Genomic DNA, 23,352 nt, shown 5'->3' with positions numbered 1-23,352 from the left:
TTGAAATTATTTCAAAGTCATGAATTCTGGGCAAGAGGGGAAACCATTTTACAAGCTGAACTGAAAGCAGTTCATTTGTTACAACTAAGGCATCTGTGATAAGCATGAGAATTGTCCAGGTATGCTCAATCATTTTCCATAAAACACAGGCAAGGACTGATGAAGCAAAATTGTTAACACATAACACTACTTTTAAGAGCTCTCCTTAGTTCCTCTCTCCATATTTCCTCCTTCCCTTTTGCACAAATTCATGTTTACCTTTTCGTTTTTATTAAAAAAAATATTTTATTGATTTCAGAGAGGAAGGAAGGGGGAGAGAGAGATCGAAACATCAATGATGAAAGAGAATCATTGATTGGCTGCTTCCTGCATGCCCATCACTAGGGATTGTGCCTGCAACCTGGGCATGTGCCCTGACCTGGAATTGAACCATGACCTCCTGGTTCATAGGTTTAGGCTCAACCACTGAGCTACACAGGCTGGGCCATGTTTACCTTTTCTATTCTGAAAATATCTTCCCTCTGCAAGGAGATCCCGTTGACTTTCACACAATCTTTCACTTTTTTTATTACCACCGTTTTCAAATGAGATGGCTGCATTTGCTGATTTTGTTTCGTCCTCACCTAACTCTTCCTTACTCTTCCTCAGGCCTTTCATACCACTCCTGTTCTCAGGAGGCCTTCACCTTGACTTCTTGGTAGCATTTTATGCTATAGCTCTACTCCTCTTAATTCAGACTTTCTTTCCCTTTCCTTTCCTGTTTTTAAAATTCCTAGTTCTTCTCCTAGGTCTCTGTTTATACTTTCTCAGCATCTTTTTCTGATACATCTTCATCTCCTTGCTCTTATAAAATAGAAACTTTTCCTATCTTCTATACATAACTTTTTCCAATCTCTCCTACCTGGCCAGAAGCTTCTTCAAATCTATATCTCTGGCTTCTATTACTGCAATTCTTTATTACAACTCCATCTCCACCTAAATATTCTACCAAACCTCAACTCTGTTATGAAAGCATTGAGCTTCTGCCTTGCCAATATTTCTATTTAATCTTCTATCCCTGTGAATTATTTTGTTCCCTTCCTCTCAATCAGCTTTGGCTCTCCACTATTTTCCCAGATGGATCCTTTGCCTTATCAAACTCAGCTACTTTAGACAAGTTGCTTTATTCATCAATTTATTCAGCAGATATGTGCACAGTGCTTGCCATGTACCAGGCATCGCAGGCATTGAAGTTACAATATTAAACAAATCAGCCATGGACCTTTCCATGACTGTTTGATTAAAGTCTGGAAGGAATTTAAAAATGATTAAGAGCTTGTAACTGTGGTGTGTACAATAGAGGACATGGATGTGACCCTGCTAGAATAATTAGGAGATTAAACCTGATCTAGAAGGTCAGGGAAGGCATCCCTGAGAGAAGACAACTGAAGGAAGAGTGGACCACGATTTCTCAGGTGATTCTCCCTTTCTTAGGACCTTCCTTCGTGTGTTCTTCCAGTTCTCTGAGCCCTTACAACCAATAGGTTATTGTGGTGGTAATGCCATGTGTCACCACACAGGACCCAGATATTTGGTCACACGTTGTTCTGGGTGTTTCTGTGAGGTGTTTTGGGTGAGATTAACCTTTAAATCAGAAGACTGAGTAAAGCAGATTGCCCTCCCTAACGTGGGTGGGCTTTGTCCAATCAGTGAAATCAGTTAAAGGGCTTGATAGAACAAAAAGGCTGACCCTCCCCAAGTAAGAGAATTCTTCCTGACAGCCTTCAAAGGGGATCATCAGACTCCTCTTGTTTTCAGACTAGAACTGAAAACAAGAGCTCTTCCTGTGTCTCAAGCCTGCCGGTTTTTGAATTGAAACTTTATCATTAGCTCTCCTTGGTTCCCAACCCACCCAGTAGATCTTGGAACCTGCCAATCTCCATGATGTGAGTCTATTCCTTAGAATAAATCACATGAGCCAATTCTATGTATAATGTGTGTGTGTGTGTGTGTGTGTGTGTGTGTGTGTGTGTGTGGTTCTGTCTCTATGAAGATCCCTAATACAGTTATAAAGATTTCTAATGAAATTTTAATGCAATTTTTCTTTCTGTTTTTATGTCAACCCACTGTGTAAAGAATAAGAAAAGTGAATTACTGTACTAGCTTGCACATTTTTAGGAAACATTTATTTTTGCTTAGGAAACTTTATTAAGTTTCTAAATAAATTGAGAACTACCGCAAAATACCAAGGCAACAGTCATTATGGGTAAACTGCTTTATATAATGTTAAAAAATGATTATTTTTCTTTCTGGAAGGGAATGGTAAGGAAGAAGCAGAGAAAGAAGGAGGATAAAGGAGTCAAAGATATGAGGGGAGGGAGGCTGAGACCTTAAGAAATGAAGATGCGCCAAGTTCACTGCAAAGTATTTGACTGATTCCACGCAGACTTGAAGGTGTTCCTTCCTATCCCCAGTAGAGCCCTATTTTGTTCCCTTACCTGCTAACCCTGAATTTTCATGAGCCACTCCCAGGACTTAAGTAAGAATTGATGGTCACTCTAAATCAATCATTGCAATTATATTTCTTTGTTTCTAAATAATTTAGGTGTGTCAAAAACCATGGCTTCTGAAAAACTAGTTAATGCTCTTAAAGAAATGCTTTGCCCAGGACCCACCCCTTCTTGTCTGAACACAGTTTGGACCTTGACAGACCCAACTGGAAAAATTCAGCAATCCTGGGACTCCCCTCCCACAGGATTTCTTATGTGAGAAAATAATTTTTCTGGTGTGTGTGTGTGTGTGTGTGTGTGTATGTGTGTGTGTTTTCATCTAGATTTCCTGGTATTTGCAGCCAAGGCAACAGAACTGAAAGAAAGTTACTTGTCAGTAACCTGATGAAAGAAATGTGTAAGAACTGGTGAAAATTAACTTGCCTGATATATTCTAAACTTAAAATTTGATGACTCATAAAACAATTTTTGAGGCAATTCTCCCATGTTACCTAGCAGGCCATAATTTGTCAATATGTTTAAATACCCATTAGATAATAAAACTGCAAGATAGTTATTATGTATATTTTAATGTCCCTGAAAAGTAAATAATTAATATTATAAAAGTCATTTTACATTGGCAACTTCATAATATTCTGTATACTGCTAGCTAATAAAAACTACATGAGAACATGGAACTTGTCTTAACTCATTTCATTCCTAAAACTAGGAATTCTGGGAAGTCTTAGAAAATATTTAAATATTCGACCATCCTATACCCCTAAGTAATACTTCTCATTTTTTCAATTGGAAGCAGAGTATTGTTCACATTCTATTAGCAATGCATAGTTCCTAATTTCTTTGGGTCTTACAAAGTAATTAATTATAATTATAAAGATAACAATATCACTGTGTTTAGATACTGAGCTAAATATTCTTACACTATTTCATTTCAACCTCATACCTTCCAATTGTTCAGATGAAAACCCAAAGTTTAGATTTAGAATAACCAGTTTCAGATCCTAAAAATATAACCTAGGTCTCCCTGTGTGAAAGTTATGAGTTATTAAAACAACTAATAACTTAATTTGAAAACCAATGTAATGAGAGTTTTCTTTCAAATTGTTTTATAAGAGAGTTAAGTATTTTATTTATTTTAAAATTAAAAGCATTATTAAAAATACATATAACCTGGTCTCTAAATACTTTTAATGACATTAATTTGCCTGTGGGATGCGTTTAGAACCAAGATATTTCAAAAGTTGAATATCACATTTAAGATAGAAAAATACTACTGAACTCAGAAATGACTTAGATACATTTATAGTGATAAAACATTATCTAACTCCTCTGCATGTCAGAAAATACCATGATGCTAAAATTTGGTGTTTATCTGCAGAAGTTCACGTGGGTCTTCAGGTCCACTTTCCTTTCAGATCAGTTTTTCAATATTTTATTTGAAATATCTGATGCCTCAATACAGTTACAGACACACAGATTAATCTCTAAATCAGCAAATATTTATTGATGACCTGTGGAGTGAACAGTACTATTTTTAAGCATTTTGGGTTACAAATTATGTAGAAATAGACAGAGAAATTGTTCCTGCCATGTACAAAAAAATTTAGAAGGCAGGAAAATATATTATTAACACGAATAATGTGTTCAAATACACATCGTGACTTTGAAATGACTTAAGAACAGTGCTGGGAAATGTCGCCGTAGGTGGCAAAGGAAAAACGTTTATAATAGTAAAAAGAAGTTTCCTTGAATAGATAAGTCCACAATTGATTGAGTCAGATGAATTCCAGCGCTGCTGACCGAAGGCTGCTTTTTGTCTGTCCAGGGTTGTTGAGAAGAGGAGAGTCTTGGTAAGGGAGACAGACACCGCTGATTTACAACTCTAGGAGACCTAGCAGGAGATGGAGGCTGTGTGATGGGAAACTTTCAGGTCTATTATTAGAAGATTGAATTTGATTCAGAAGACAGTGGGACTCTCAACCGAGTTAGGAAAAACAGAGAGATGTAATCAAGGCAACAGGCCTGAAATAGAGATTAATCACACAGTGCGAAATAACTGCAAAAAAAAAATGGGACTCCAAAAGCAAGCAAGGAAGAAGATGGAATAATCTAGAAACAATTTGCCAGTGGTCAAGGGATTCTGCTGTGGTGATGGTGGCAAATGATTTGATGGTTCTACGTGGGAGTGGTGAAAGCAGATGGACCTACGAGGGTGGAGATGGAATCAGAATGCAATGCTAGAAAAACATCGTGATTACCCTGTGGTTTCAGATGTGGCAAGTTCCATTTGTTCACTCAACAAGTCTAACATAGAAAGGGTTTTAGCACTGTACTCTTCCTATGTACAATCTGCATTTTCATGTTAAAAAAGAAACTACTTTCCTTGTATAATTCACACTATTCATATCTAATTCACAGGGAATCCAAGAAGTTCCAAAGTAAGTAACTGCTAAAAAGAGACGAAGGATGGTTAGGGGTCATGTTGTAATCAGATCTGGGTTTTAGAATAGTCCTCCAGGCTGAATGGTGGGCAGAAATGAGGAAGATTGGATTGGTAGCCGATAGATCCTCCCTTCCCCCAACTGATGGACAGAGTATGACGTAACCTGTACCTGCAACATAGACATTCCTGAGCACCAACAAGGCACCTTATATATACTGTACACTGAACTACCAATCAGCACCTGCCAAATACCCTAAGCCCACGATTCTTAAGTCCCTAGGTCCCTAATCATGTGCCTTACAAGAAACCACCAATCAGCGTGTGCTGAGTGTGCTAAGTGATAAAAGGTGTGTTCACCCCAGCACATGTGCTCTTTCTCCTCCGGAAGGCAGCCCCACAGGGGTCTTCTCTTCCAATAAAGCCTGCGTCCTGGTCTCCTGGTCTCCGGCCTCTGTCTCATCTTTCAGTAGCTGTATGGCCTATCAAGTAAAATCACGGAGAGGAGTGATGGTGATTTAAGCTATGATAACAGCAGAGAGAATGGGGAGAAGGGATTGAATTGATAGATGTTCAGGGGAGAGATTAAATTTAAAAGAACTTGATGGTTGGCTGAAAATGGGGAAATAGTGAGGGAACTATCAAAAATAAGCCCCAGGTTTCTGAGGCCATTTTTGTTGGAGAGAAATATTGGCGATCAAATAATGAGTTTCAGAAATGTTGAATTTGTGATGCCCGTGACACGTGCAAGGGGAACTGTCTCAGCTGGCTCTGCAGTGGGCAGTTGGCTCTGCGGATAAGAATTCCAGAGAGGGGCCCAGACTCTTGAGCATAAAGATTATGATTGACACCAAAGGCGTGGATGCAATCACACACGGTGAACAAGAAGAGAGGAGAACCCAGACAGAATCCCAAGAGACTAGTATTTCATTATGCCATCTCGGTTCTGGGCAAGTAAAGCAACAAGAAAGATAATGGGCATCTCAGAGCAGGTGTCACTGGCTTCCTCCAATGGCTTTCCTGGGGATCCCAGTATATGAAGCCCCAATTAGGCAATGCATTCATTCAATACCCACTTTTCGTTCCAGACACCATACAGGGCCCTGGGGAACACCTTAATCTGAAGGTGAACCTCCAGAGTTTTGCCCTCAAGGTTATTTTATGAAGTTGTAAATTAATCTCACAGTCAATCCAAAATCAAAAGTTCTCATTTGGATTGATATCCTTAAAGGCCATTCTGAATAATAAGGCACCTTCGTTGTGGGTATACAGCTGCGATGTATTTCAAGGTGTGTGTTGTAGCTAATTTATCAGGAGGTAGTAATATTTTTAAAATATATTTTATTGAATTTTTTTACAGAGAGGAAGGGAGAGGGATAGAGAGTTAGAAACATTGATCAGCTGCCTCCTGCACACTCCCTATTGGGGATGTGCCCAAAATCAAGGTACATGCCCTTGACTGGAATCGAACCTGGGACCCTTCAGTCTGTAGGCCGACGCTCTATCCACTGAGCCAAACCGGTTAGGGCAGGAGGCAGTAATATTTAAAATTAACCATTCTGTGGGTGATTTTTTGTGCCAGAAGGAACTGATTGATAATATTGTCCCCTAAAAACATCTAGGCCACTTTGGCTCTTTAGTGTACTGTGGTGATGGGCTGTGAATTCTCAGCCAAGCATTTCACCAGGAATTTTCTTTTTGAGAACATCTGAACTCTAAATATCGGCACCCTTCTGTGTATCTGGGAGCAACTGAATTATCACTATTGTTGAGGGGAAACATGGATTAAGCTCTTCATAACCAAATGCCAATTTACTACCCACATATTTAATATGAAAAACATATAGATATTGTTTCCCTCACAGTAGCATCCCAGGTATGCATAGTGTCTTTTCAATACAGGCACACATGCAAGACACATTACTCCTCCCAGTAATATGTTAATACTACCTGGATTTTATAGATAAGAAAACTGAGACTCTAGAATGTGATTGCTAAGGCCACCCAGCTAGCATATGGCAGAGTAAGAGCCTATTCTAGATATTTAGATCTCAAAGCAATTATTTTTCTAACTACTAAACAAATATTTTAGGCACCCAGCATATGGCAGCCAACAATTTCATTCTCCACAATAACCATATTATTCTCATTTGGGGTAGAGATTCCCCCCCTTCTTTTATGTGTTTCTATTCCTTCTTCCCTTTTATTAATCTTTGATGTGGTTTAATTATGTTTGCCTTAAATCACTTTTTTTTTTGGGGGGGGGGGGAGGAGGTATTATAAATAAATTAATAAATAGTCAAGACACATAAATAGATAACAAATCAAGGTTTCCTGATTCCCTTGGCAATTACAAAATTTAAATCATATTAGCTGACAAAGAAAGAAAGCAAAAAATATAGATATGGAACAGATTTTAACACATTCTCAATAAGGCACTTATTCATTTCTGCTAATGAAGACAATTCCCCAATTAAAATTAATTTTAATCAAGAAAATAGTCCCCACTGCTTCTGCTTATAACTCCAAGCCCAGGGGATCCATCCATCTTCTCTCTCTATTCAGAAACACTTAATGAAATTATTTGGAGGGTCCAGTGAATCTGTAATTTCAAAAGAGAAGGAAAGAAGCCAGGAAAGCAGAGAAGATAGGGAATTGATCCAAGTATCAGCACCAAGCCTCCACCCACCAACAAAACAAACTATTTCTTCCTCCTAAGTCATGTTTCTCACCAATGCTGAGTGTCTTGCTCTATGTCCTTCCTCATTGCACTTATTTTCACTATCTGAAATTCACTACTTAACAGGTTGTCAGTACTAGTTAATACCTCTTTTTTATAAGTGTAAATATTTCTGGGATAAATTCGGTCAATGATTATTGATCAAACCTACCACATGCCAAGTTCTGTGCTAATAGCTAGCAATGTAGCAGCAAAAACAAACAAAACAAAACAAAATGAACAAAAACAGAGATACTTGGGGATAATGGTTTACAATTAGTATTTAAATTGATTTGCTTTTTCTTTGCTGGCATTCACATGAAATTATTTTGACTGAGAATAAGACTACTGCGTGTACGGATAAGGAGGAAAACTGGTGATGTGGGAGCACAATTGCTCTATCCTGATGAGAACTGGGTTAGCTCTTGGTGTTCTGCCTCTTAGCTCCAAATTCGCCCTTTGCCTGACCTGCGCTGTGAGGATGGCCTGGACTCTAAGCATTTCTCCTTTACATGAGCATGATGCTAAGCTTAGATATCTTATCTGTGGGCCATGTTTGTTGTTGCTGTTGTTGTTGCTTCCACAGTATTGTGGGTTCTGCTCTGCCTTAGAGCCCACAGTCCCTTGCTGACCTCACAGCTCTGGCCTGGTTCCAATGGTCTCCTTCCTGCAGTCCTCCCAATGTTAACATCATATAGTCTCACCCATTTTCCCAACAGCACTCTAAATCTCTTTGTCTACCCACCCATCAGCCCCAGTTCACCTACACTCTAGAGAGGTACAGTGGCCTTGACTTCCCTACACCCTCAGAGGCCTCTTTCTGGTTTCCCAGCAATTTCACCAGCTCTGGCCTGGGCAATCCAGAAACTTCCCTACCATCCAGTGACTGCAATAAGAACTTTTCCAACAAGGACTGAGACCTGGCCTACCAGAAGCCAATTCCAGCATGTCATAATTGCAAGAGTTTCATCGAAAGGTTGATGGAACTTGGGGACTCAACAAGGGCTGAGTCACCTGTCTTATCAGCTGTTGAGAATGGCTAACAGTATTTCCCCAAACCTGAAAAGGGTGATTGCTTGTTGTCAGACAGCTGCAGGGGTCTTCAAACTTTTTAAAGTGGGGGCCAGATCACGGTCCCTCAGAGAGCTGGAGGGCCGGACTATATGAACTACTAATTCCTACTGTAACACCTCGGCTGCGCTCACTGCCCAAAAAACCTGGCGGGCAGGATCAGACTCCTCTGCGGGCTGCATGTGGCCCACGGGCCGTAGTTTGAAGACCCCTGGCTCAGGGCATCTTAATCTACATGTTATTGCCTCCTGTTTGGCCAAACACCTGAGCAGCCGAAGATAATTTCCCAATTTGATAATGGATTCTGTACCTAACCCTACGCTTTGATGTGTATATATTCACTTTTCCTTAGGGCAATTTGTGTTAATAAAAAGCAAGGGTTCCTGAGACCAAAAGAACTAGGTTTCTTCAGCCAAGCTCCTTTGCCCCCCTCACCCCTCACCCCCATATGCCTTTCAGAATTATGTTTCGTCTCTGGACTCTTTATTAATTTACACACAGACCCTTCTCCAGAATACTGAATCCTTCTAGATACTGGATCAAGACCACCAGCATTACTGGCCTGTGGGGGGAGAAAAACACCCCTTTCAGAGTTGGTCCTTTTTAGGTACTCTCCTTCAGTCCTAGGGTATATTTTACAGTTCTCTGTATACATTTATAATTACTTCCTCTCTATCAGAGCTTAATAATAATTCATATAAAATTTTCAGGCTTTAAATTACTGTGTAGTTTCTGTTGCTGACTGGACCCAGAAGGATACAAAGGATTTTTGAGAATAGATACCAGAAGAATGGCTGATGATGGTAAAAGGAGGAAATAAAAAGATGTCAACAAAAAAACAACTTCACCAATCAAAACAGTTTAACCAGAGCTAAGCCCAACCACATAAAATCAAAAGGGAACTCAATTATCTTCTCCCCATCTACTTTGTCTTCTCCCAAGGAGTCTCTTGATTTTTAGACCCCAAGCTAGACATTTAAAGAGGCTGAGCCTTGGCCCTAGCCAGTTTGGCTCAGTGGATAAAGTGTTGGCCTGCGGATTGAAGGGTCCTGGGTTCAATTCCAGTCAAGGACACACGCCTGGGTTGCAGGCTTAATCCCAAGTAGGGAGGGCATGCAAGAGGTAGGTGATCGATGATTTTTTTCTCATCATTAACATTTCTATCTTTCTCTCCCTCTCCCTGCTGTGTTCCCATCTATCTTCTCATCATCACCTCCTGCTACTCTTTCAGAAGCTTTCTTTGCCCCACACTGAATTGCTCCACCACACTTGCTCCTGCATCCTTGCCTGTACCCAGGCTCTGCCCTGTCTGGAATAACCATGTAATTTTGTTTTAAGGCAAGCTAGCAATTGGCACTGTGTCTACTTAGTATTAATCTAGAGGAAAGACTGAAAGTTCATTCAAATAACTACCTCACAGTTAAGCAGACCCACCTCCTAGGAAGCCACTTAGTGGCCATCTGTTGTTCCATGAGAATAGCCCTTGGGAGCCCCTCTCCTCTACTCCAATTAGCTTTTCAAAGCATTCTTTACTACCACAATCAGTGTTCTCCCTGGGAGGAGTTCTAATAAATGCCATTTCACCATCTTTTAATTGCCAAGTGGTGTTTTAGCACCCTAGACAGAGAGGCACCCTCAAAAGCTGCCCATCTGATCAAGCCCCTTATCTACAATGACAAATCCCCACCCATCCTTCAAGATTCAATTAACATACTCCAACCTTATGCCCAACTCTCTAGCAAAATTAAACAGACATTTTAAAGGCACGTACTATAACCAGTGCTTTGTGGTTTGTATTCTAAGTGTTTTTCAAACATCATTTCACTTTTTCCTCACAACAACTCTACAAGTTATGTGCTATTATCTATGTTTTATTTATAGGTTGGAGATCTGCCATGTAGCTAGCAAATGGTAGAGCTAAGATTCAAAGCCCAGTAGACTGGCTCTATTGTCCTTGCACTTAGCCTGTCTGCTGAGCTTTGTGTTTCGTTACTTTCCTAATCTATTGCCAGTGCTTCTCGTGATCATTTCTATTATAGCAGGCATGTAATGATATATTATTTGTTTACATTTTTATTTTCCCTCTAGACCTTGAGATCCCTCATACCCATACATATATTTCCAAGACCTTACTTGGACTCAGTATGTAGAGGCATTCTCTAAATAATTGCTGGATCATTAGTTATCAAAGGTAAAGTCTGTGTTTGGATCTCTATGTTAAGAATCCAAGGAAGCCAAAACCGGTTTGGCTCAGTGGATAGAGCATCGGTCTGCGAACTGAAAGGTCCCAGGTTCGATTCCGGTCAAGGGCATGTACATTGGTTGCAGGTACATCCCCAGTGGGGCAGCTGGTCGATGTTTCTCTCTCATCGATGTTTCTAGCTTTCTATTCCTCTCCCTTCCTCTCTGTGAAAAATCAATAAAATATATATATATATATATATTTTTTTTTTAAAGAATCCAAGGAAATACCCTACAGATACTAAAAGAGTTACATTTCACATGGGGTAATTGAAAAGACTTGTAACTTGGTGAGTTATGTGCTCAAAATCAAAACAAATGGCTAAATTATACTTGCTAAGGTTAAATTCAATTACCAAGCTGCATGTGCAATAACAGGATATTTTCACAGGCAATTTTTATAATGTAGCCTCTAAAAGCATATTAGCAAAAAATGCTTTTGGTGTCATCAAGCTGATGAAAAAAAAGTCAAGATGACTTTCTGATAATCACTTTGAAAAGAATTAGCACAACACAGGAATAATTAAGGCCAACCATAGAGATAACAACCTTTAGATTCAAAATGTGAAGAAATGTCAGTGTGTGAAACAATTGTTATAATTTTTTTCCTCATTTGTAAATTCACTTTATGCCTCCGAGTGCAATATAAATTATTTACCAAAATTAGCTGTGATCACTTACAGAAACAAGTACCAGCAGATTCACACCTAAACCTGTGTAGCTGCTTTATTTGCATGTAAACCGTGCTAATGTCTAATTAGAAAGGTAACCACAGAGTAAACAATGCTTACAGATGTAGAAATCCCCACTCCCTCCCTTCTTCCGTTTAAGAAAGATAAGGAGAAAAGAGCCAGTGGAACAACACATGCTTGTATTTGAAAACATCTTTAGGAACCATATTTCCGCATAGAATTATGTATGACTTCTTTTTGGTTTTTGACTCTCTGCATCAATTATCATTGAGGTTTATGAAATTCACTAGAAAATGTTACTGTAGACTTGACATATCATTCTGTGAAAAGTCTGCCCATCAGCACCTACACGTTATCTTATGAGGTTGAGATCGTCCCTTTCCCTCCACTAAGCTGTTGGTCTTGTGTCTCCCCTGGGACATTAGTCATGGTCTTGGTCCTTATGGGATTCTCGTGAAAGGACAAAGACAACATACCAGCTAGCTAATAAGGTGCCATGGCAAGTGTCTTAATTCCCCCACTGCGTACACCGGTAGGTTATTTGTTAATGTATCTTTCCTGTTATAGTCGTTTCAATGGACCTCCTTGTACTTTTCAACTCAGGACAGGTAGGAGTGGCAGCCTGCCTGGGCCTGCATATCCATATGCATTTCTTATTTCAAGGTGTCCCACGTGTTCTTGCCAGTCTAATTTCCAGTCTCAGATGCAAATATAGAAATCTAACCCATGCCCTACATTACATTTGTCCCACACACATGCTGGAACTTGATAAAGATTCTATGTTAAATGAGTCAGTAAAAATAACTACGTATCATTATTGCTCCTTTATTGTTCTTGGACATCCTTTTTCAATGGCCATCATGTCTTTGTGTGCACACATGTACACACACACATAAACACATTCACAGAGTGTATCTAAAGGAATAGTTTATGTCCATGATCTTTTAGTTGTTAAGCTCTTTCTGGTGAATATCATTCTCAGTATAACCTCATGTTCAGCAAACCACATACATCCAAGGATGGTGGACACTGCATGGAGCCAATGTTAAAAGCTAAGTCAATTTATAAGCACTGCCATGCCTGTGTCTTTAACTTTGCCTGCAGCTGTAGGCCAGACTGCATTTCAATCAGTTCGAGTTCAGCTGTCTGTTTTATTACACCCAGGCCAGTAACATTTGGGGCATTTTTAGTCCCTTCAATGACAAATGTATATTCAACCACTGCTGTGAGCAGCAGCTCACAATACAGGTCACCAAAGGACAACAAACTGAGTAGGTATGTCAGAGAAATGTTCAGAAAAATATCTCCGTAGGTGCCTGCAATTGCCTCTCCCTTCAATCTTTTCAACCTTTCAGAAGCATGTAAAGTTGCTATTTTCAAGCCTTATAAAAAAAAAAAAAAAACTAGTATCCTTTATAAAAAAAAAAAATCTAGATTTCCAAAGACATTTCTAGTGAAACTTTATAGAAATTTAACTCATGCAGATGACAAAGCCAAGACTTTTATAAGAACTAGAGGCCCGGTGCACAAAATTTGGGCAGTCAGAGGGGAGGTCCCTCAGCCGAGGCTGTGCCTTCTCATAGTCCAGGAACCCCGCAACCAATCGCCCCACAGAGGGAGGCCGTGCCCACCCACTGCAGGAGCACCAGCTGGGGACCTCTGAGATGCAATTGATTGCAGGGCTCCATGACAGACCGCCCCAAAGAGGTAGGCCTCACCCACCCAGCCAGGCCCCACAGAAGGAGGCCCCGCCCACTACTGCAGTACTGCTGGCCAAGTAGTTGGGCCTCCCTCTGCTGGGCAATCGTAGGACAATGGCGGGGGGCCACCCCACCAATCGCATCGCACCCGCCTTGGCTGGCTGGGAGCCAATGTGTGTCATAGTGTGGTTGTCCAGACTGTCATTCTGCTATTTGCCCATTTGGTCGATTCGCATATAATGCTTTTATTATTATAGATGTGGTGGTAAGTTGTGTGTAATGTTTTCTTAATACAAATCAAGAAAGTCTACTAGTATTTACAGATGCCAGTCTGATCTTCTTAGTTCAAAAAGCTGAAATAAATGTCCTTAAATGGGACATGCTTCATCTATGCTCAGGGAGGCATGGAGAGAAACCCACCTCCACTGTATTGTCTCTTAGCCAACACAACTGAGAGAAGAAAAGTGTCAGACATACTAGCTCAGGAAACACTGCTAGAGTTTTGCCTTGATGCCTGTGCCCCTTGTTAAGGCCCAAGCTGCATGGACGTACCTGAATTATCTCTGTGAAGTGCTTGTATTATATAAAGGAGGTAGGAAATTTTCATCAAGTCTCATCAATCAACTGAAAACTTTGTTTCTGCTGACCTGAGATCTGGCTCCATCTGTTATAAAATCCCAATTAATTTGAGCAAGATGCAAATTTTATTTAACTGAAAGGAAGTCTGTGCTGTCTTAATTGTTGGCCTTCACTGTGGTTCTCCCGCCACAGAATTCCACCTCCAAATCCATCTTGTGAGAGAGTTTCCTGCAACAATAGCTTTTAATTTGCTTCTCTCCATTTTTATGCCTGTAATGCCAGTAGTCAATCACCTGACAACTATCAGAACACCAAGAGAATAAATGTTTTTAAAGTCTGAAATCCTTTTTTAGGAATTTGGGATGTGCATAATTTTATCTATTGGGTCGGCAACTAAGTAATTGCGGGTTTCACACATATGTGGCTTCAGTTGAATTTTTAGGTTTGCAGACGTAGTACAAATGTAAAACACATTTTGTATTTGATAGTTGGCTATTCAGCTGTTAATCAGTAAAAAAAGTTTTTTGATCTGTTTTGTAGTTTTTGTTTGGCGTTCGTTGAAAAATGGAAAATCAAAAGGAACATTTTCGTCATATTTTGCTTTTTTATTTCCGCAAAGGGAAAAACGCATGGCAAGCTCATAAAAAGTTATGTGCTGTTTATGGTGACGAAGCCTTAAAAGAACGGCAGTGTCAAAATTGGTTTGCCAAATTTCGTTCTGGTGATTTTTCACTCAAAGATGAAAGACGCTCTGGTCGTCCAGTTGAAGTTGATGACGCCCTAATCAAAGCAATAATCAATTCGGACTGTCACAGTACAACACGTGAGATTGCAGAGAAGCTTCATGTATCACATACATGCATTGAAAATCACTTAAAACAACTTGGCTATGTTTAAAAACTCGATACATGGGTTCCTCACGAACTGAAAGAATCACAGTTAACGCAACGCATTAGCAGCTGCGATTTGCTAAAGAAACGTAATGAAAATGATCCATTTTTAAAACGACTGATAACTGGCGATGAAAAATGGGTTGTTTACAACAATATCAAGCAGAAAAGATCGTGGAGCAGGCCAGGTGCACCAACTCAAACAACATCAAAAGCTGATATTCATCAAAAGAAGGTTTTGTTATCAGTTTGGTGGGATTACAAAGGAATTGTCTACTTTGAACTCTTACCACCCAACCGAACGATCAATTCTGATGTCTACATTGAACAACTAACAAAATTAAACAATGCAGTTGAAGAAAAGCGGCCCGAATTGACAAATCGAAAAGGTGTTGTATTCCATCATGACAATGCAAGGCCACACACATCTTTGGTCACTCGGCAAAAATTAATGGAGCTTGGTTGGGATGTTTTGCCACATCCACCATATAGTCCTGACCTTGCACCATCTGATTACTTTTTGTTTCGATCTTTACAAAACTCCTTGAATGGTAAAAATTTCAATAATGATGATGATGTCAAATCGTACCTGATTCAGTTTTTTGCTAATAAAAACCAGAAGTTTTTTGAACGTGGGATTATGATGCTGCCTGAAAGATGGCAAAAGGTCATTGATCAAAATGGGCAATACATTACAGAATAAAGTTATTTAGTTCCATGAAAAAATTGTCTTTGATTTTCTTTAAAAAATCCGCAATTACTTAGCTGCCGACCCAATATTTTATACTATCTCTTGAGCCTAAGAGCCTAAAAAATAAACCAGACTGCATTTCATGTTAAAGTTTACCTAAAGGACCATTGGCAACAGGCACGTAACCAGATTTGTCTTGATCAAACTCAGGTAAGGATCAACCTCCTCGGAGAACAATCAAAGAGGGTTTGATTTTATGATATAAAATTCACCACGGACAGTACAATCATATCCAAATCAATACTCGCTCAATATCACATTTGTTCCTAGCAATAAACATTAAAAGGAGGCATTGAGTGTTAATATGTCAGAGTCCAAAATGACTATGCCTATGGAGATGTAATAAATATGTGTACTGTGTATGTTACTCACTGTTTCCCTTTCATGTTCTTTTTGTCAGAACTTAGCACTATTTCAAACAATTAGAGAAAGAAGGGTAGGCCAAAGATAGTTTTACAGTTGTTCATTTGGAAAACAGTACAGTAATTAATAAATAATATAAGAATAAACTATTTGTTTTGAGTACTCACAACTGTAAACCTACTTTTGCCCACTCTGTGTCTTTAGGGAATATCCTATATAATAAAAGCTTAATATGCTAAGTGTCTGGTCATCCTGTTGGCTATTCAACCAATCAAAGTATAATATGCTAACGATATGCTAAGGCCACTCAACCACTCACTATGACATGCACTGACCAGGAGGTAGACACTCTGACTGGTAGATTAACTTGCTGCTGGGGTCTGGCCTATCAGGACTGAATGAGATGGGCTGGAGCTCTCCTTCACTCCCTCCTTGGCTGGCCAACCTCCCACGTCCCTCCATGGCCCCGATTGTGCACTGTAGGGTCCCTCGACCTGGCCTGTACTCTCTACAATCTGGGCTGAGGGACACCCTCCCCCGCCCCCACACCCAGTGTACAAATTTTGTGCACTGGGCCTCTAGTTTTTCAATAAAATTGTGTTTGTATGATAGGTACATGTAATTTGGTGACACAGTTTTCCCTTCTTAAACCCTTTGCAGGACACAGTGCTCTAAGCACCTGCTCCTGCAGAGGACTGGCTCTCCATGTTCATGTGCAGCTACACCACTTAGAGCACCTTTTTGTTCTCAATCCAGCACATTTCAAAAACAAAACAAAACTGTGGTCCTACTACCTGAAAAGCATAATTATGCCTCTGAAAGCTCTGTAACTTCCCATTTCAGGGGATGGATTACCCCCTCAACCATGTGAATTCTCATCCATAACACATCCAGAGTTTATATTTTTCATGTCACTGCCCAATACTCCTTTCCAAACCACCTCTTCATTCCTTAGAAAATGCCTCTCTCCCTCAGCTATCTTGTCATTAAAAAAAAAACAAAAAAAAAAAAACTAAAACATTATTTGTCCCATTTATTAGTGATTAATATCACAACTATTAGAGATGATTGCCTGGCCCATGAAGTTTTTGAACAATTGTTATTTCAGAGCCCACTTTACCAGGGACTTGGCTACTCACGAAAGAAGCAGCCCTGAGCAAGATGCACAGTGTCAAACTCCTTCTGTCGCTCTAGTTCCAGGTCCTCTGTTCCTCCTGGTATTTTGTTTGTTTGCTTATTGTTGTTTTTTTATTTGTTTTGTTTTACTTTATGTATTTTTCTTTTTTGGATGATGTTAGCCAGGGATTGTCCCTGTGTTGTTAGTCTTTTCACAGGAACAGCTTTTGCTGCCAACAATGTTATCCATTTACCTTTTCCTATTTTATTTATTTTTGGACTTCATTATTTTTTTTTCCTTCTGTTTTATTCTTTAAATATATTTTTATTGATTTCAGAGATTAAGAGAAAAATAGAAACCTCAATGATGAGAGAGAATCATTGGTTGGCTGCCTCCTGCATGCCACACACTGGGGATCATGAGCCTGCAACCCTGACCAGGAATCTAACCATGACCTCCTGATTGATTTAAGCCATGCTCAACCACTGTGCCATGCAGACTGGGCCTCCTTTTGTTTTCTTGACATGTACTCTGCATTCCCCCTAATTTCTTGCATTGCCCCCTTGGTTTTTTAATTTATAGACATATGTGAAGGTCATACCTTTCTTTCTAAGAGCTGATTAACTTGCATCTCACAAATTTTGATAATGTAACATTTTCATTTTGTGTTTGTTCGTTTTATGAGTTATTTAAAAGGGCATATTTTATGATCTTGTCACTTAGATTTTGATTTCCAACTGTATTTGTCAGAAAGTGTGGCCCTGATACTGATGCTATTGGTAATTCTGTTTTGTGGCCCAGTCAGTGCTGTTTCACCATTTGCTTCCTTTAAGTCTGAAGGTACAACTGTACCTAGGGCTGCAAGGTTCTATATGTGTCCATTAGATGAAATTCATTCATTGTTTTTGTTTCAACTTCTATGATTTTATTAAGTCTGTCCTTTACATGTTAAAACATCTGAGATACATGTATTCCAGTATGATTGTGGACTTGGAAATTTCCCCTGGAAATTCTGACAATTTTACATCACAAAATGTGTGGCTATGTAGCTAACTATGTGCAATTTCAGAAACATGATATTTTTTCATGAGAATTAATTATCTTACCACATGTAAGAGTCATCATTACTCCTAATCAAGCTTTTGCCTTATAGTCTGTTTGGTTCTGAAATAAATATAACCACTCTACTTTCTCTGGTTCGTGTTTTCCCTGCAGTTATCCTTCTCCCTTAAATATTCTTGTTATTCTGCATTTTAGTTAACTTGGTGTGTATAACCACTAAAGCAGTTGTCATCATCATGCGATTGTCACACATTTCTCCTGAACCTACAGTATATGCTCTATTCTTACCGATCCCATGTAAAGTAAATCCATGTAAAGTAAATCCTTCTATTCTCTTATCAGGTCAATGATCCAGGAAACTATTTTTCTCTCCATTCCACTCATGTACCTAAATGACTAGGTCTCTTATTATAGCTTTAGCTAGTCTCCCTAATCCATGTCTACCAGACTTATTGTCTCAGGCACAACTTTTATCTTACAGCACACATTGCCTTTTTTTTGTTGTTGTTCATTACAATACTAGAGGCCCCTTGCATTTTTGCATATTGAAGATTCCTGCAATAGGGCTTCCTGTTGCAGTCTCTGCTGCCCGGCCTGCTTCCCTTTCTTCTCTGCTGCCTGGCTTGCTTGCTTCTCTGCAGCTTTGCTCCCTTCTGCAGCACTTGGCTTCTTTCTATGCTCTGGCCTATGTCTGCAAATTAAACACCATCTTGGTTGTGTTCATTTGCATACTCGCCCTGATTGGCTGGTGAGCATGGCTTGTGGGAGTAGTAAATGTACGGTCAATTTGCATATTTCTCTTTTACTAGAAAGGATTTCAAAATCCTGCTATTTCTTTCTGTAGAATAGTATGTGTGTCTCCCTATTCCAGTTTCTAGTAACTTCTCTTTTTGAATACCAAGAATCTTGTGATGCTAGAGTTCCTAATGTCCCTTCTCTCCTTATACCCTTCTCTGCCTTGTTTGTGTACCAATGTGCATTGTTATTAATTCTGAGATGAAATTTCTGAAATTCTGATCAATCACAACTTCTTACTTCTTTTCTTTTCCCCTTAATTATACCCTATATTCATAGTTTTCCCATTCCCTATCATAATTATATATTCAGTATTATTCCTCTGCATTCCCATTATATGTGCAAAATGATTGTATTATCTTTTCACTTTAGCAGATAAGCACTGTCTGGAATAAAAGCAATTTTCATATCCTCAGTTATACCAGGGGAATATCTGAAAAAGCTTCCATAGAAGGAGATCCAGAAGACAAATCAATTAATAAGTGTAAATTATTATTAACATTTGACCAGCACCATGTTACCAAAGGCAGAATTCCTGCCTTAACATGTTTTTAATAGGAGAAATGTGGAATGAGAGAAAAGAAAAAAAATTACTGCAGGTGTGTGTGGGGGGGGGGGGGCGGGGGGGTGTTTAAACAAATACAACCATTAATGAGAGTCAGAAAGATTTTTGGGAATGTAAAATAAAAATGTACATTAAAAGAATCCTGAAAACTTCTAAATACATTATTATATCATTTTTCCTTTGTATGATGCTTTAAAAAGGTAAAGGATGCCCTGGGCACATTTTTAAATGGTTTATTGTGAACATGAAGCAAAATCAGAGCCAACTATTATTTTGTTCAAAAGCTCATTGCTACTTAATCAGATAGTTGCCCAAACTGTGCCAGTCATTCAAGGAAAAAGGATTTTTTATTTTATTCTAAATTGACTTTTTTTTCATGTGGGTATTCTTGAGGCCTTGTGACTATAATTCACACTGCCATACTCAAAAGAAACCATTAAAAGGCTATTGTGAGCACAGCCTCAACCTCACAGTCAGTCAGGGAGCACACATTCTCAGAACCAGACCATGTCCTGGCATCCAGAATCCACAAGATGGCAGTAGTGTTCACTTTTTTTTTTTTTTTATAGAAGTTGATTTTATGACTGTCATTTGTCTTTTTTTAAGATAAAGATAAAAATTTTCCTCTTCTGAGCTATTTCTTAATAGTATTAACAATGATTAATTTGACATTTCTGAAACACTGCAAATAAAAAAACACTTGTCTACGCTTTATTCTTTATATCAGTGTCTTGAAAGTTGATCATCCTCATTCTTCAAACTTCTGTGACTCTCTACTGCTATAAGACACACAGACTATGCAGTCCAGTCCAATCACCAGTAGTGGCTTTGGCTATAATACATAAAATTGAATACTAGGAAGAAAAAATGCCTTATCTTTTATTCAATAGTTGTCAAGGTCAGTAAGACTTGCCTGAATAATAAAGCACATGTTCTGTGGGCTGGGTAGGGTAGGACATTAGACTAGGCTGAACACTATGGGTTTTGGAGTGAAATGGGTGAGAGAGATGAGGGACTAGGGAATGTAGTTAAGGACGAGTGATTGAAGAAAGATAGAGAGCCAAGGACTTAACTTTAGGGAACTTCCACATTCAGGAACCCATGATTAGAAAGAGCTATGAGAGATCCATAAAGTGATCAGAGTCTATTGTATTGACACAGAAACTGAAGATAAAAGAATAGCTCAAGAAAGGGGTACAGGTATCTGATGGCATTAAGTTTTCAAGAAAGCTCATTGTGTTTCACAAGTATCGGGCTATTCTTTTACCTTGACTATGTATAATAGCTTAATTAGAGTCGATGAAAATGAGATTATAAAAGGTTAAACTTAAAGCAGGATTGCCTGGGAAATGGAGAAGTTTAACTTTGTATTAAAGAAGATCAAGAAGGAAAAAACAAAATTAAGGGTCTTTAGAGCAGGATGGAGAACACCTTTATGTCTACAGACATGGAGGGGATCCATGCAGAGGGCTTCAGTCTAATAGTCACAGTAGGTAGTGGAAGTATCATTTCTGCAAGGAGCTCTACAGGATTGTGGGGTTGTTCTGAAACAACTGGGAAATTAGCATGAGAGGCACACAAAGACTGCTGAGCAAAAACATAGATACCTTTAAAGTTGGTGTAATTGAATTTAAAATGATATTAAAACTCATTTTTATTTTAAAAAATAACACTGCACCTTTCTTTGATTCCTTAAAGGTATTCATTTTATTTCTTGGAGTCAAATACACATGTTAAATGTATTTCCTTAAACACATTTATCATATGTATTTTTCTGTGCAAATCTCTGCTCAGGTAGAGTCAGAATGTGAACATGGAAACAAACCTGGCAGGAAAGAGGCCTTGGGTGTGCTCTGCCCCAGCCCAGGAGCCCATTCTGGCCTCAGTGAATATGCAATACTCTTAATTATCACTCACGGTTGTTGCCCACTAGCTTCTCAGTTCTTCATTCTTAAGGGGAAGAAAGACACATAAAGATCCTTTAATCTTCCTGGCATTATGTAGACAACTAGAGATAAATAAAAATGCCAAATCTGTTTGAAAACCCCACCACCTGTCTGTACTTCAATAATATCTCCATATTTAGTAGAATTCTTAACAGAGACATGAATTCACTCAACCTTTGATCTAGTTGGTGATAAGTCTCCTTAATGGTAAAAGCTAGGAGAATTCAGTAAAAACATGTGTCATCATTTTTAAATATTTAGTACATTCATAAATAGTGCTGTACAAAACTAAAAAAATTATTCTGTGGATTATTTTATGAGACATAGTTGTACCACATGAACTCTCTCTGATTAACAATTCTACACAGACCAATTTTCTTTTTTTTTTCACAAGTAATTTTCATGTACTTATATTATCCTCAGGTACAGATTTGTCCCTGCCTCATAGTCACCAAAATGCATGTTTAAATGTGAGTGTCAGCAATGGCTATCATTGGCTTTGGGCAATCCACACTCTTTTGCCTAGAATCCTTTGTGATGGAGTGCGCATTTAGGTAATTTGTGACCTGTTTAAGATTATGATGTAAATAAAATACTTGTTATCTTTTTTTGTGTGTGTAAAACAAGTGGCCTATATGCAGACTAAGTCAATAAATTTGGGCTCATTAGCATTAGGTTCAAAATGATTAGTTAACTCCCAGGAGGCATTATTACCCTAAAATATTTTGGGTTATAAATCAGAATACAATCTCATGGCAATATATCAGTGTGGTTGGAATGGGCAATGCTCTAGCAAGACTTCAAAGATAAAGCAAGGAGACAGGATCAGAGACAACAAAACACAGGGAGACACTTAACTTTGGGGAACTTCACACAGAGGAACCTGAGGCAAACAAAGAGATGAGGGTCAGAAGCCAGGAATTCAAGGTGACTTGTGCTGGTTGAGCGCTCAGAGGAAATCGGTAAGGAAAATGCACAGGCTGCAAGGTAAGACCAGGAGGGTTGGAGAAGCTAGCACGTTTCACAAACAGCAAGAAGAACCCATTGTGAGATCAAGTTCCACCACAACCAGGAAGTTCTTTCTAAGGAGAGTATCAAACAAGCAACCTTAGAAATTAACATTTTAAAACAATATTCAGTCATTGCTTATCATGAGTATATGGGTCCATTGAGCTCTAATTCTGATCATCTGGGCCAGGCTCATTTGATCTTGGCTGAGCTCCTTCCTGTGTCTGTGATCAGCTGGGGTATTGGCTGGAGGCTGGCTCATGGTGAATGGTCTCGTCTCAAAAGTCTAAGCTCTTCTCCACCAGGTTAGCCTAGGCATGGTCTCCAGTGAGGGACAAGAAAAGAGTTGATGCAAGTGTTTTGCCAAGCCTTTATTCATATCTACTTTGTCATTACCATCCCATTGGCCAAAACAAGTCACGTGGCTAAGCCCAGAGGCAGTGTGGGAGGGCACAACCAAAGCCGGTGGCACAAATTGGAACCATTAATGCAATCAACATACCGCAGTAAGGAGCCAAGATCAAGGCATTGGTAGTTCAGAGCTAAGTGACAAGGACACCTAAGTGCATATAGTTTCTGATAAACAATAAACCTGGCAACGGATGCATGGAAAGAAAATATTTACCTTGTAAATACTTGCTGAAAAGTAATTAAAGAAATAAAGACCATTCAAATCCTGGTTGCACATTTCTACCTGCTAAGGTTTAAGAAAGCAATGCTGGAGATTTAGGCTACATATAAAGAAAGTCTTGCTGACAATGGGAGTTGTTAAACACTGGAATGGCTGCTGAAAGAAACTGTAATTTTCTTTTCTTTCAAAGTACTTAAATTCAGACTAGCTCCCTAGTTATCGGGTACGTGTTCTTGGACAGAAGCAGAAAGATGAACTAATTGACCTTTCAGAATCCCTCCAGACCTATTATT

Source organism: Pipistrellus hanaki (assembly GCF_964339955.1).
Source record: "Pipistrellus hanaki genome assembly, chromosome: 7".
Taxonomy (NCBI): domain Eukaryota; kingdom Metazoa; phylum Chordata; class Mammalia; order Chiroptera; family Vespertilionidae; genus Pipistrellus; species Pipistrellus hanaki.
This window is presented reverse-complemented; position numbering follows the sequence as displayed.